The sequence below is a fragment of the Delphinus delphis genome, chromosome 4 (genome assembly GCF_949987515.2).
Source record: "Delphinus delphis chromosome 4, mDelDel1.2, whole genome shotgun sequence".
Taxonomy (NCBI): Eukaryota; Metazoa; Chordata; class Mammalia; order Artiodactyla; family Delphinidae; genus Delphinus; species Delphinus delphis.
This window is the reverse complement of record NC_082686.1, coordinates 138266125-138279905: the sequence shown is the minus strand read 5'-3', so window position 1 is coordinate 138279905 and position 13781 is coordinate 138266125.

Here is a 13781-nt window from a genome sequence, read left to right as displayed (position 1 = left end):
CATGAAACAGCTGATGCTTTCATACCAAAGTTTCATTTATACAGCGTGTGGTTTCTAAACTTTGGTCCTTAGTTTTGAGATTTGGGGTTGGCATGTTTCTGATTACTGTATGCATCTCCTTGAGTGAGTATGTCTGTGATATCTTATAACTTTCTTTTTTTAGCTGTAACTTTGAAATAATCTTAGACTTCAAAAGAACTGTAAAATTAGTACAAAGATTTTAATACCATTTACCCAAATTCTCCAAATGTTATCATCTTACATAACTACAGTTCAATGATTAAAATCAGAAAATTAACCTTGATACAATATAATACTTAAATCTACAGACAAATTTTGCCAACTGACCCACAAATGTTCTTGTACTGACCCAGGATCCAATGTAAGATGAGGGTGAAGTTTGTTGCCAAGACTTTTATTTTCCTTTAATCTGTAAAGGTTCTTTCATTGACCTTTGTCTTTCACAACCCTGGTGCTTTTCAAGTGTACTGTAGAGTTCATTTATAGGATATTTCTCAGTTTAACTTAGTCTAATGTTTTCTCATGATTATGTATTTTTGGTAAGAATATCTCAGAAGTGATGCTGTGTCTTTGCAATGTGTCATGGTTATCCCAGTCTCAAGATGCCCATATGTCTTATTGCTGAAGTTAATATGGTATCTGCCAGACTTCTCCACTATAAAGTTGCTTTTTTTCTCTTTGTAATTAATATCATATAGGGAGATACTTTGAAACTATATAAATATATTTTTCCTCATCATACTTTTGTCTAGCATCCATAGATGATTCCTGACTGAAACAGTGATTATATTTCTTTTTTTCCTTCTAAATTTATTACTTGGAATTCTGTTTTAAGGAAGATCAACCCTTCCCCACTATATATTTGTTTTTTCAATTTTCTAATTAGTATGAACTCATGGCTTCTTCTTTAACTCTACGGGTAATAATCCAGTATTACCATTATTGACTTTCTTTCTCAAAATTTTTTTTCTGAGACAATTTTGAAAATCAATCTGTTAGAAGAGACAGAAAAAATAGTCTATTAAGGTAAATTGGTGTGAGCTAATAAGGTCCCTTTTAGGGCTAAAGTTCTATGCCCATGGATGTTCCCACACCTGTGTCTGAGGTGCAATTTGCTATCACTCCTTTCTGTGTCTGAGTCATATTCATAAACCCAAAGACCATTACTGGACTTGAAAAGAATTTCTTTTCTGAGCTGAAGTCTGATGATCTTCCCTTAGGCCAAATCCTTGGACTCAGCTAGATACATGCTCTACTTCTAACCCTGTCTCAGGCTATCACCCAGATCCCTTTTTTTATATGCCCTGAAAAGCCTCAAACATAAAACGTTCTTTTAGCTTTGGGTTTCTAGTTTATCAAAATATTAACATCCTTCCCTTCAGGTGGCCCTTCACAACGTACAGCTTGTTACTTGGGTTCTCCTTGGTGTAGGTCCTGAGACCTGGATTCATTTGTAAGTGGTGTATTTGGGAAGTTCAGATAACACAGGCAAAGACAAGATAAATGGAATGGAAAGCAACCAATGGAAGGTGTGCTATTAACAAGTTGTCACAGTGCAACTTAAGCTAAAACCTGCGTGGACTCTAGAAATTAATACAAAACACACACACCATCATTATCCAACATGAAGAATTAGGCAACTGGAATATTTATATACTAATTCTGGAGAACCAGTGGTTGAGAGTTGTTCTTGGAGGTGTTAATTCCTCAGCATCCCATCTGTTTCATGTGTGTACAGACTCATGAACACACAGGCAGTGGGGCTTCCACAGTTCCAGAAAAAAAAAAGGCCAGTATCCACAGAGCTCCAGATGCTGGACATTGGGTGTTGGTCAGAGAACACTGAAATATACTAGAGTTAAGAGCAGGACACCGACAAGTTCTGTTACCCAAGCCCTTTGTCTTATTTTATTTAATGCTAAAAAAGAATCAGGCCAAAGAGGTAGAATAGTTGTTATTTTCATTGTATACAGTAAGTAGCTGAGAGAACCTATATCTCAAACTTAATGTCACACACTGTAATATATGTACATGAAAGTTAGGACTAGACAATTGCAAAGCAGAGGGGAAAACTCAAAGTCTTCACTTCCCTTTTCTAGCACTCAGAGTTGCTGGTACCAGGTCGACCTCTATGGGGGAAAGATTTTCTCCTTAGCTTTCTAAAGTGGACCCTGGGACCTCTCAGCCACACGAAGTCCTCAGACTTACTACAAAGTGCAAAACGGCATGAACCGTCCCCATTTCTCAGCGATTTACATTTTGCTGCTCTGCTCCGTTGATACCATGGAGTAATGACCTCTATTTCACTTCTTGCTGACTTTACCTGCACATTAGGCAGTTTCTATTAAAATCCTAATGTACCAAAGCAAAAGTAAGTGGGTGATCGGGAGATGGACACCTAGAGCCCAAAGTCTCCTGAGTCATCCACCATGAGACATAGTCAAGCCAGTGCCATGAATCCCTCAAGAAGGAAAAGCCTGAGCTAATTCAACACTGAAAAGGAAGGAAGTGCTCCATATTTTCAGTAAAGATAAAAGCAATCACAGATCTAAGAAACAAGGACAGAATTATTGAGCAGTCAAAATCACCTGATAAGGACATTAATGCATTCACTTATTCACTCAGCTTGTCAGTTATAGTTTCTCTGTTGAATCCCAATCACGTGCCTGACTCTGTGCTACAAAAGTCAACGTCATCGTCTGTGCTTTTACGGAACTCACACTATTAAGAAAGTGTGGAATGCAAGGGTCTTCTTCGAAAGTTGGAAATGTTTATGATGCAAGATGCTAAAATGTCATCTACAACAGAATACAGAGTGGAAGGAAATGAAGCTGGTTGGGTCTGGATTGTGAAGGGCCTTGAATGTGATGACAGGGATTCAGGATTATTTCAGGTAACAAGGAATCACTGGATTTTACTTTAAAGCAGTGGTATGACTCAAATAGCAATACCAGAAAGTGAAGAAAATTATTCCTCCCTCCAAACAATTAACAAATCTGGTTCTTGAGTGCTAGTCTATACTTTAAAGAAAGGCCCTGTTATTAAAAATGACATGTTATGATTATATGGGCCATTCGGTCACCATTTTTAAGTAACTTTGCCTTGTTTGTTTCTTTAGGGGTCACATCCTTTGCTTACTAATATCTCATCTGTGACTCTAACCCAGCTGCAGAAACCATTCAAAAAAAATCTGTGGTTAAATGTGGGGAATATTTCTATTGATTTTTCTCTCATAGAAATTTTTTCAAAGGAAACTTCTGAGTACGTATCTGAAAAATACTTCTCTTATTCTCTTGGTTCAGTGCAGCAATGAATAATAGGAGATGAGAATAGCTTAGAAAAATAACAATACCAACAACATATAACTAGTGAGGTTTTGTTATGTTTCAGGCATGATGCCAGGCACTAGTTAGAGTTATTCCCATTTTAACCAGAAAACTGAGTAGATGGTAAAGCAGAGCTGTATCATGAAAAGAGCATGAGATTTGGAGACAGAGATCGATACCACATTAACACTGGGAAAAGTACCTAACTCTTCTTCATCTTAATTCTTCATTTATAAAAATGAGATAAGATAATCAATGTTTTATAACTCTCAGTCCCCATCAATCTCTTTCCACCTACCCTGTTTTGTTCAAGTATTTATTCTTGAAAATATATGACATGTTTCTGTGTTTGTTGACTTTCTCACCCATTAAAATACAATTTCCATCAGGGCAGAAGTATCATCAGTCTTGACTACTGTGGTAGTCAGAATAATGTTCCCCCAAAGGTGTCCACGTCTCAATCCCTAGAAACCGAATATGTTACATTACATGGTGAATGGAGAATTGATAGCAGATTGAATTAAGTGTGCTAATCAGCTGACATTAAGATAGGGAAATTACTGGGATTATCCAGGCAGGCCCTTAAATGAAAGACCAGAGCAATGGCTATGTCAGGACTCAGCCCAGCATTACTGGCTTTGAAGATCAAGGAGTGGTTGACAAACCCAGAAATGTAGGTGACTTCTAAAAGCTGGAAATGCTGAGGAAATGGATTCTGCTCTAGAACCTCCAGTAGGAACAGAGACCTGTTGACAGTTGACTTTAGGCCAGTGAGACCCACTTTGGAATTCTGACTTCAAGTTGTGTAGAATAAATTTGTGTCACTGTTCATGACAATTTGTTACACCAGCAATGAGAAACTAACAATGCTACTCAGGACGTTTGTTTCCTACTACCCTGTCACTAACGCCTAGAACAGTGAGTGTACCATAGCAACAACTAAATTTGTGTGTGTTTGGTTTTTTTGTTTTGTTTTGTTTTGTTTTTGCGGTACACGGGACTCTCACTGTTGTGGCCTCTCCCGTTGCGGAGCACAGGCTCCAGACGCGCAGGCTCAGTGGCCATGGCTCACGGGCCCAGCCGCTCCGCGGCATGTGGGATCTTCCCGGACTGGGGCACGAACCCATGTCCCCTGCATCGGCAGGCGGACTCTCAACCACTGCGCCACCAGGGAAGGCCGTGTGTGTGTGTTTTATAAATTAATAAAGAAATGCACAATCAACTAGAAAAATGATGCCACAATTCAAAAGGGCACAAACAGCTACGAGTAAGAGTACAACATGTGCATACGTGCACATAAGAAGCCAAATGTGCATCAAAGAGATTTAATGTAAAATTATGTAATTAAAATTATATCCAGTATTTTATATACTACGTATAGAAAAATACACATTACTTTACAGAAAACATCTTAGTTGTTTTGGTTTAGGAACACAAAACTTTATGCAGCATGTTTTTGACAAAAAGGGTCTGAAACTACTATCACTTGTTTTGATTCATTATTGCTTTGCTAAACTTCTGAATTTTATTATTACATGAAAGCTAGGCAACAGTACTGAGAAAAGTACAAGTACAGCACTTTTCAAGTAATATGGTAATGCAGACTAGGCACAACGTTATTTTGATATTGGTATTTTCTCTTGCCATCACCTCCATTGTTTTCTCTCTTTATCTTAAACTTCTTACCTCATCATTTTTCAGTATTAAAATCCTTTTCCCTAGACTGTCTATCAAAGCACTCAGCAACTTATCTTACCACAATTGTAAGGTCAAAGACTGCAAGATTAGGTAGGCAAAAAATAAACAGAAGTAGGCACAAAATGAGCCTGGAACATCTTTTTATTTCATAAAATTTGAGATTACTCAATGAATGATGTGAATGTGTTAAAAATACACTTAATGAACTAGTTGAATGGGGCTCCAAGTGGTCAACTATGGAAAAATTAGAACATAAAAATAAAAATGATATTAATGTATTATAATCCATTGAATAAAATAAAAATGCATGAGGTCAAAGAGAAAGAAAGAAAGAAAGAAAGAAAGAAAGAAAGAAAGAAAGAAAGAAAGAAAGAAAGAAAGGAAAAAAAGAAGAAAAAAGGAAGAGGAGAAGAAAAAAGGAAGAAGAGAAGAAAAAAGGAAGAGGAGAAGAAAGAAGAGCTCTTTTAAAAAATAAAGCAACTATCAAATATTGAATGGTTGATGGAGTTAGAGTCACCCACGGATGCTTAAATTAATAAGTGAAATGTCAATGAGAAACAAAACATATAGAGTCTCAAAGTATCTTCCAACAAATTACTATTGACTAACTACAAAGGGAAACATTATATTACAGTGGCGAAATCTGGCAGGAACCATTCAAACAAGTTTCCAAAAACATCATTCCTAGCTTTGGGATAAATCAACATCATGTGCCTTCTAATAAGAGGTGCTGAGTAGACAACATCATTTCTGGGGTATTCCTGCCAAAATGTGTATAACCTGAATAAAATAGTAAAGAAACATCAAACAAACACAAATTGAAGAGCATTCTATACAGTAACTGGTATGTTCTATTTCAAAATATCAGACTGAGAAAATTTTCCAGATGAAGTATAATTGAGAGATGATAAATGAATATAATATGTGATTCTGAATTGGATCCTGAACCAGGGGAAAATCATTATAAAGGATAACATTGGAGCAATTGATGGAACTTATATAGTGACTGGGAATTATATGATAAAAATCAATTAACACTAAATTTCCTGACTTACATAATTGTATTGAGGCTAAATAATAGAATATCCTTGTTCTTAGGAAATAGATGCTGAAATGTTTAGTGATAAAGGGATATACATTTCCAACTTAGTCTCAAATGGGGCAAAAATATATACAATTGGTAAATGTAGGTAAGTGATATATGAATTCTTTTTACTACTGTTGCAACTTTTCTGTATGTTTGAAATTATGTCAAAATTTGAAGGTATAAGCAATAGCAATAAATTTAGATTTTATACTTTCCAGAGAGGCTGGCCATGCCAAGTGTTGATGAAGACATGGCGGCAGTGTTTTATGTTGCTATACCTGCATTGCAGAGGAAATTGATAGTGTCTAACAGTTGTGATGATGTTTATATTTGGGGTAGGCTGAAAGTCCCCACAAAGATGTCCGTATCCTAACCTCTGGAACATGTTACTTTACATGGTAAAAGGGAATTTGCAATGTGACTAAGTTAAAGATCTTGAGATGGGGAGATAATCCTGGATTATCCAGGTAGTGCCCAATGTAATGTCAAAGGGCCTTTGAAGAGGGAGGCAGGAGGGTCAGAGTCAGAGAGAGATGTGAAGATCCTACATTGCTGGCTCTGAAGAACAAGGAAGGGACCATAAGTCAAGGAATGCTGGCAACCTCCAGAAACTGGAAAAGGCAAGCAAATGGATTCTCCCCTAGTGCCTCTGGAGGAAGCATGGCTCTGCTGACACCTTGAATATGGCCCAGGGAAACCGATTTCAGACCCTGATCTCCAGAACTCTAAGATGATAAATTTGTGGTGTTTAAACCTCCTAAGTATGTGGTAATCGGTTATGGCAGAAATAGGAAACTAATGTAATACCCTATGACCAGTATTTCTAATTTTCAATTTCTAGGCTTTAAAGACACTCTCATTCATGTGGCCAAGATATTCAGGTACCATTTGTAACAGGAATACTGGGAGCAATCAGATGTCTATCAATAAGACAACAGATAAATTGTCTAGTCATCTGATGCAATATCAAATGAATGAATCAGAAAATACATCAACATGGATAAATCATAAAAATAAAATGTTGAGTGAAAAGAAAAAAAAAAAGATTTGCTCTATGAAATGTAAGTACAGTATGATACCACACATGTAAACTCTTAAAATAGTCCAAATGGTGCTCTGTATTAAGAGTACTTATATATGCAAAAATGTGTGTCTAAAACATGAGATCATGTACGGAAAGAATACATATTCAGTTAAGTGTCATATCTGGAGGAAAGAAGGGGACTAAGCTGAGGGGGGATACCCAGGCAATTCAATGGAATAAACAAAAAAATTAATAAGATGTGATTAATAGATATAAAGAATAAGGAGAGAGGAGTCAGTAAGACTGATATTTTTAAACAAGCGAGTATTGTTGAAAACTGTAATAAAGAAGGAAGAAGAGCATATTTGGGGGGAAAAATAATATTTCCTGATTTCTATCTCCAGAGTCTGTGTACTTTCTCTAAGGTGTGCACAAGAGGTGATATAAATATATCATTGTCCTCAAGGTGATTACATTCTAGACCAGGAGTAAGCAAAATTATTCTATGAACACTCAGGTAATAAATATGTTAGCCTCTGTAGCCCATATGGTCTCTTTTGCAACCACTCAATTCTGCTATTACCGTATGAAAGCATCCATAAACAATACGTAAATGAATAGGTGCAACTGTGTTTTAATACAATTTTATTTACAGAGGCAGCAGGCTGGATTTGGCCCACAAGCTGTCATTTTCTGTCTCCTGTTAGACTAAATATTTTACCTTTCTTCACAGAATAAGGGCTATATTTTTACTACCTTATTGATTGAAAAAATACACATGCACATACAAATTTATGGGCCCCCCCCCTCAATCATTCTATTCCTCCCCAGGGGCTGAAGCTTTAGGTTTGGGGGACCACTGATATGGTGGAAGTAAATGAAGTGTACAAATAATTAAAACACAAAATTGATCATTCTAGAAAAGGGGTTGGAACAAAAGTCTCTGGGAGTTTACCCATGGGAGAAATCAAGAGGGTGTTGGAGAATGCTTGGAGTATGAATGGGGGTGTGGCCAGATGTGTAGAAGCAGGCTGAAACTTGTATGAGCAAAGGCTTAGAGTCCAGGGAACATGTGGTGTCTGAGCAAGGAAGGAGAGAATTGGGGTTTTTGTTGTTGTTTGGTGACAGCATAGGTTACATGAAGGGATGAGCATTAGAATGCTCTTAGAATGTAATTTGAAAATCAGGTCTTTAAGGGCCTTAAGCTCTAATTCTAAGACCTTTTGTTCTGGAGCCAGGAATTTCTTGCTATTACTTGTCTTAAGATACTCTATTAATTTACACCCTAAGGCATTTCTAAATGTTCAACGTGCTGAGAAAATGGTTGAAATTGCTTTCAGGGTGTGGTATTTTTAAGGCTTTTTAAATTTTATTACTTTTTGGCTTAGAACACAGCAGAAAAATGTGTTCATAAACTCCAAGACCTTTTAAGATATCAAATGCATTTTTCAAAACTAATGAATAATAATGAAAATGATCTAAGAGTTTTCTCACCCTATCTTTCTGCCAGTTTATTGTTGTTCATATTAATATACTTTGCTGTATGTTATCTACTGCAGTTTAAAAATCCACTAGGGATAAAACTATTGACGTAATTTGCAGTCTCTTCCCTTGTCAAGTCATCACTGTGGTCAGATCAATTTCTGTTATTTTCAGAGTAAATTCTTTCACTTAACTTAGCTTATTATTTCTTGCTTTTCTCCCAAGAAAGAACATGATTCCTTCCTCTCCTTAAGGCTTGTTTATTTCAACTTTTGCATTCTTTCCAGGTGTAGCTGCATAGCTCAGCATTAAATCATATGATACTATGCAGATCCAGCAATATAAGTATTTCCTTATAAATCAGTCCTCTGTGACTCCCTCCTGGAATGCACCATGTTGTACAGGAAAAGCCCAAGGACATCACAAAATATTGCCTTCTTTGTTTTTACTCAGTTTTTTAAGTTTGGTACAAGAAATGGTGTTTGTTTTTTGTCTATGGGACAGAAAAATAACCATAATCTTAACAGAAATTTAAACTAAGAAAAAATACCACCAACCAAAAAATTATGACTTTTTCCATCTAAAATCATGTTTGGGATTGTGTGTGTGTTTGTGTGTTTATGTGTGTGTGTGAATGTGGATGAACCACTGTTTTATCCCAGGACTCTAATTAACTGGAGAAAAACCATATTAGCAAGAAGCAGTTATTATACTTACTGTGTTAAAGTAGCTGATACTTTTACCTACAAAGGACTACCTAAATTAGGGTTTAACTGTCCTATGCAGAAATCAGTTTAAACCAATATGAGAAGTCTTGTAGAAAGGAAGGGAATCGTGGAGAATGTGGTAAAACTAGGTAACTGGAAAAATGAAGAGTTGCATTTGTGATAATCTTTAGAGCACTGCTTCTCTGAGACTTAAATATTTGATTACAAATAATTCTCACTGTCATAACAAAATAATCTCTCTGAGGTGAATCCTGACCTTCCTGTCCTTGCTCATGCCACTGGTATGTTTTTTATCTCTAATGTAGAGCATCTTTCAGTGTACTATCATTCCTTGGGCATCTCCTTTATTTTCCCTTCCAGGTCATTCTAATAGAATGATACCCATATTAAATACAACCCCATTCATCTCACCAAAGAATCTCGGTGTTCAGTAGTTTGCCCAAGTGAGACCATGAAACACAAACTTTAGCCCAAATTGCATCAATTCTTTTAAGTCAAAATGTCTTGAACCTTGTATTAAGAAATTTCACAGAATCCAAATTCAAAATATATCACAAACTCCTCCTTTCCATTATGTGATAATTCTATCAACAGAAACAATTAAACTGGGTTGTTTTACTTGTTCTTTATAAATCCAAACACCTCTTCATTCACTACTCGTTTTTATGAAGTGGATATTTGGAAGATTTCTTCAATAGTCTCAGTATTAGGATTTTAAAAAATAAGTTAGCAAACATTAAAGTTTCTGTTCTAAGCAATTTAGGTTAACATTAATTATCAATTATAAGAAATATATGTTGATGGAGATGTAACAACCAACATCATTTCTTTCACTTTGAGTTATTCAAATAGTTGGCTAGAATCATACTATAATTTCACAACTTTTCTCTGTCCCTTTATGGAAGCATCATTCTCTGAACTAGATGGGCATATGAAACTCTGCTCTGTATTCCAAATTTGGGGAGAGTGGTATTAGAGTAAATATGATTTTGCACTTACATTCATATTTCTAAAGACAGATATGACAGACACCCAGTAAACTTCGTTGTCTTTTCCTGTCTCCCTTTGTAAAGATTTTAATAAAATATAATCTTTGTAAATCTTATGTTTTTACTTCATATGTTTATTATGAGAGACCATTAGGAAAAATAATTCCTACATAGTACCTGAAACTGTCTGATACTAAAACTGAGCAGGACCTCATCGGGCTCCTGGTCATGGAAGCCTTTCTGTGTCCCCCATTTCTTGTTTGTAGGGAATAGACTACAGCTTCTATGACCTTGCCTGAGTCCCAAAGGGCAGATTCTAGCAGTTGCTAATTAAGGAAGGGAGGGGATGCAGAGAAAAGAGAAGAGTAGTCAAAAAACAATAGTGCAGACTTGGGGCAGGGTCCTGGTTCTGCCTCAAGGGATAACTTAACTCTTCTACAGAACTAAAACCCTCAACAAATGGAAGACATTAACATTCTTCATTCCAGGGGAGATCAGAGTTTGATAACTCAAGAAGCTCATCAGGAGACCGCCTGAGGCCAGATTAAAGGAGTTCAGACCCTTCACACATCCTGATCCTTGTCAGCAATCCTGCCCTTGAACCATGGCTCCTCACCAAATCCCTTTGGGTTGGGACACACAGTTTTTGAAGCATGAGCCCACTTTGTCCCCCTTTGCCTGGCAAAGCAATGAAGCTATTCTTTTCTACTTCACCTAAAACTCTGTCTCTGAGATTCAATTAGGCACCAGTGCACAAAGCCCTAGTTTTTGGCAAAATGCTACTTAAGTATCAATATATTTTTCATATATGAAACACTGGGTAATAAACAGTTCATGACTTTTATATAGTGTTTGTAGGACAAGACAAGCTTTGCAGGTTTGTATTTGCATGTTTTCAATAAGGAGCTGGACCTGAAGAGTCAGCACACACTTGAGAATTCACTCATGCTTGCTTTTCTCATATGTGTGTTTCTATAAAAAACTGAAAAACACTTGTCCATCAGTGCCCAGGCTAAACTAAGAAATATTTGCAACTAGAGATAATTTTGAGTACTTAATATCTTCCCCAAGAGAGATATTTAAAGAGAGTAAATGTTTTAGAATATGTTCTTCTTAGAACAGTCATGAGATCGTTCCTATAACAACAGGTCAGCTCTAGGCTCTGAAAAAACTGTCTATGAAGGAAATCACACACCTATGCAAGCTTGTCCTGTATCATCTCCAGGGCCCAAAACTGTTCAGATCACTAAAAAATTCCATATTTGATAGAACCTGGAGACAGTACTAGCCATCATAATTTATTATTTTCTGCTTCTATTTTTTGTTTTATTTTTTAAATTTTATTTTATATTGAAGTATAGTTGATTTACAATATGTTAGTTTCAGGGGTAGAGCAAAGTGATTCAGTTATACATACACATGTGTCTATTCTTTGTTAGATTCTGTTACCATATAGGTTATTCTTCTTTTTTTGTTTTATTTTCTAAATTTATTTTTTAGTGAAGTATAGTTGATTTTCATAGTGTTAATTTAACCATCATAATTTATAAAGAGTAAAGGGAGAGAGACCTGCAGAGAGCTAAAGGACCAAATGAGCTTTTGCTCAGGGAGGAAAGAAATACCACTAAACTTTTAAGTATTATTTATACAGTTTTGTTATACAGGTAATACATATCTTCAATCAACGGACAAATATGTATAGAGTATCTACCATGTAAAAGACTGTGTGACAGGTATGATGGGTTAGTCCATGTGGTGGGCAGAATTCTAAGATAGCACTCCAGATTCCTGCCTTCTGGGTGTTCATGGCCCAAATAATCCTTTTTCCTGAGTGTGGGCAGAATATGTAGATATGATGATGCATCAGCCCAGGGATTTTGCATGTGTACTGATGTTACTAATGAGTTGACCTTGAGTTAAACAAAGTTAGCTCACTAGGCCAATAGGAAAGGAATAGATGCATGGAGGGAAATGGAAAGTAAAAGACAGAAGGAATGTTTCTACTGTCATAGAAATAGCACCAGGTATTCCAAACCTAGGAAATTCAAAGGCAGATAAGAAGGCAGCTGCTGGAGAGGAAAACAAGTTGGTTTTCTCTGGGCTTCCAAGGGACTTGGAACCATTAGTAGGATTAGTTTTGGAATTTTCTGAGAGTGATTCTACCACCATTGATTAAGAAGTGTGTACTTCACCATTGATTAAGAAGTACATTGGGTTCTGCCTCACCCACCTTGCCATACTCACCCGACTCCTCCATAACTAACAGCTTCTATGTGTTTATACTAGTACTTGGCCATGCCCCTAACATACCAGGCTTTGTTTTGAGGTAGGAGGTAGATGGGGCCCTGGGCTGAGCAGCTAGAGCTTGTCAAGCAGAGTAAGTTGGAACTTTGTTTTCCCAGGCACTCCAAGGACAAAGTTAATGGCAGGAGCTGAGCTCTGCTGGAGTTAAGAGAAAAGATGACCACACCTATCACTCCTGAGGTCAAGAAAACCTCCCCAAGTGCACTAGCACAGAAAGGCTCCTTGGGGGTCAAAAAGTGAAGGGACACCAGGCCATAATAAGTTTGGCTAACTGCCCAAAGGCCCTCATGCTAGAATTCATCTTGGCAAAAAGATGCACACACATATTGGGAAGGGCCCTTAGGTCAGACATGGGAAAAGAAGTGAGATAGTTGGCCAGAGGAGAACAAAGACCCAGAAGAACTGCCTCTATATAAATGATTTAACTGCCTCTTTACTGCACTCCTCCTCATTAGGGAGGATGCCCACACCCTTTCTCTCTGGGTGTGCATCTCTGCCTTGCTTCCATCTTAAATAAATAAACCATTTCTCTGTGTGCTCTCCCATTTGTTGTGCTGTGTCTCTAATAATAAACTTTGTACCTGTTTTTACAGGTTTTGCTTCCTTGAAACATTCTTGCTTTCAAATGGTGGCAAGAACCAGGGTAAATTTGCTTCTAGCCTCTAGTCCCTGGTAGACTAGTGGTTAGGATTCCCGGTTTTCACCCAGGCTACCCAGGTTCAATTCCTGGGCAGGGAACTAAGATTCTGCTTCAAGACTGCTCACTGCTGTCTCTCTGAGATCAGTTTATCTCTGTACCTTTGCAACAGTGTTTTTTAGTTCATTCTTAGTCTTCTTCAATTGCTCTGATCTGCCTCTTAGCCTGTATTTACAGGGAGCTTCCAAGGAACAGGGTGGATACATCTCTACTAGCATTAATCACACCGTTTTGTGATTGTCTATTACCTTATCTGTCTCCCTCATTCTACTATGGCTGCTGTGAGTTTATGCAACAGATCTCTTTCTCTGTACTATTAGCCTGTCAAATGTCTGACACATATTAAGTGAACAAGATCTGCTTCATGAATGAATTTGTGTAAGCAAACATCTGTTTTTAAGAACAATGTGAATCATTCCACAGTT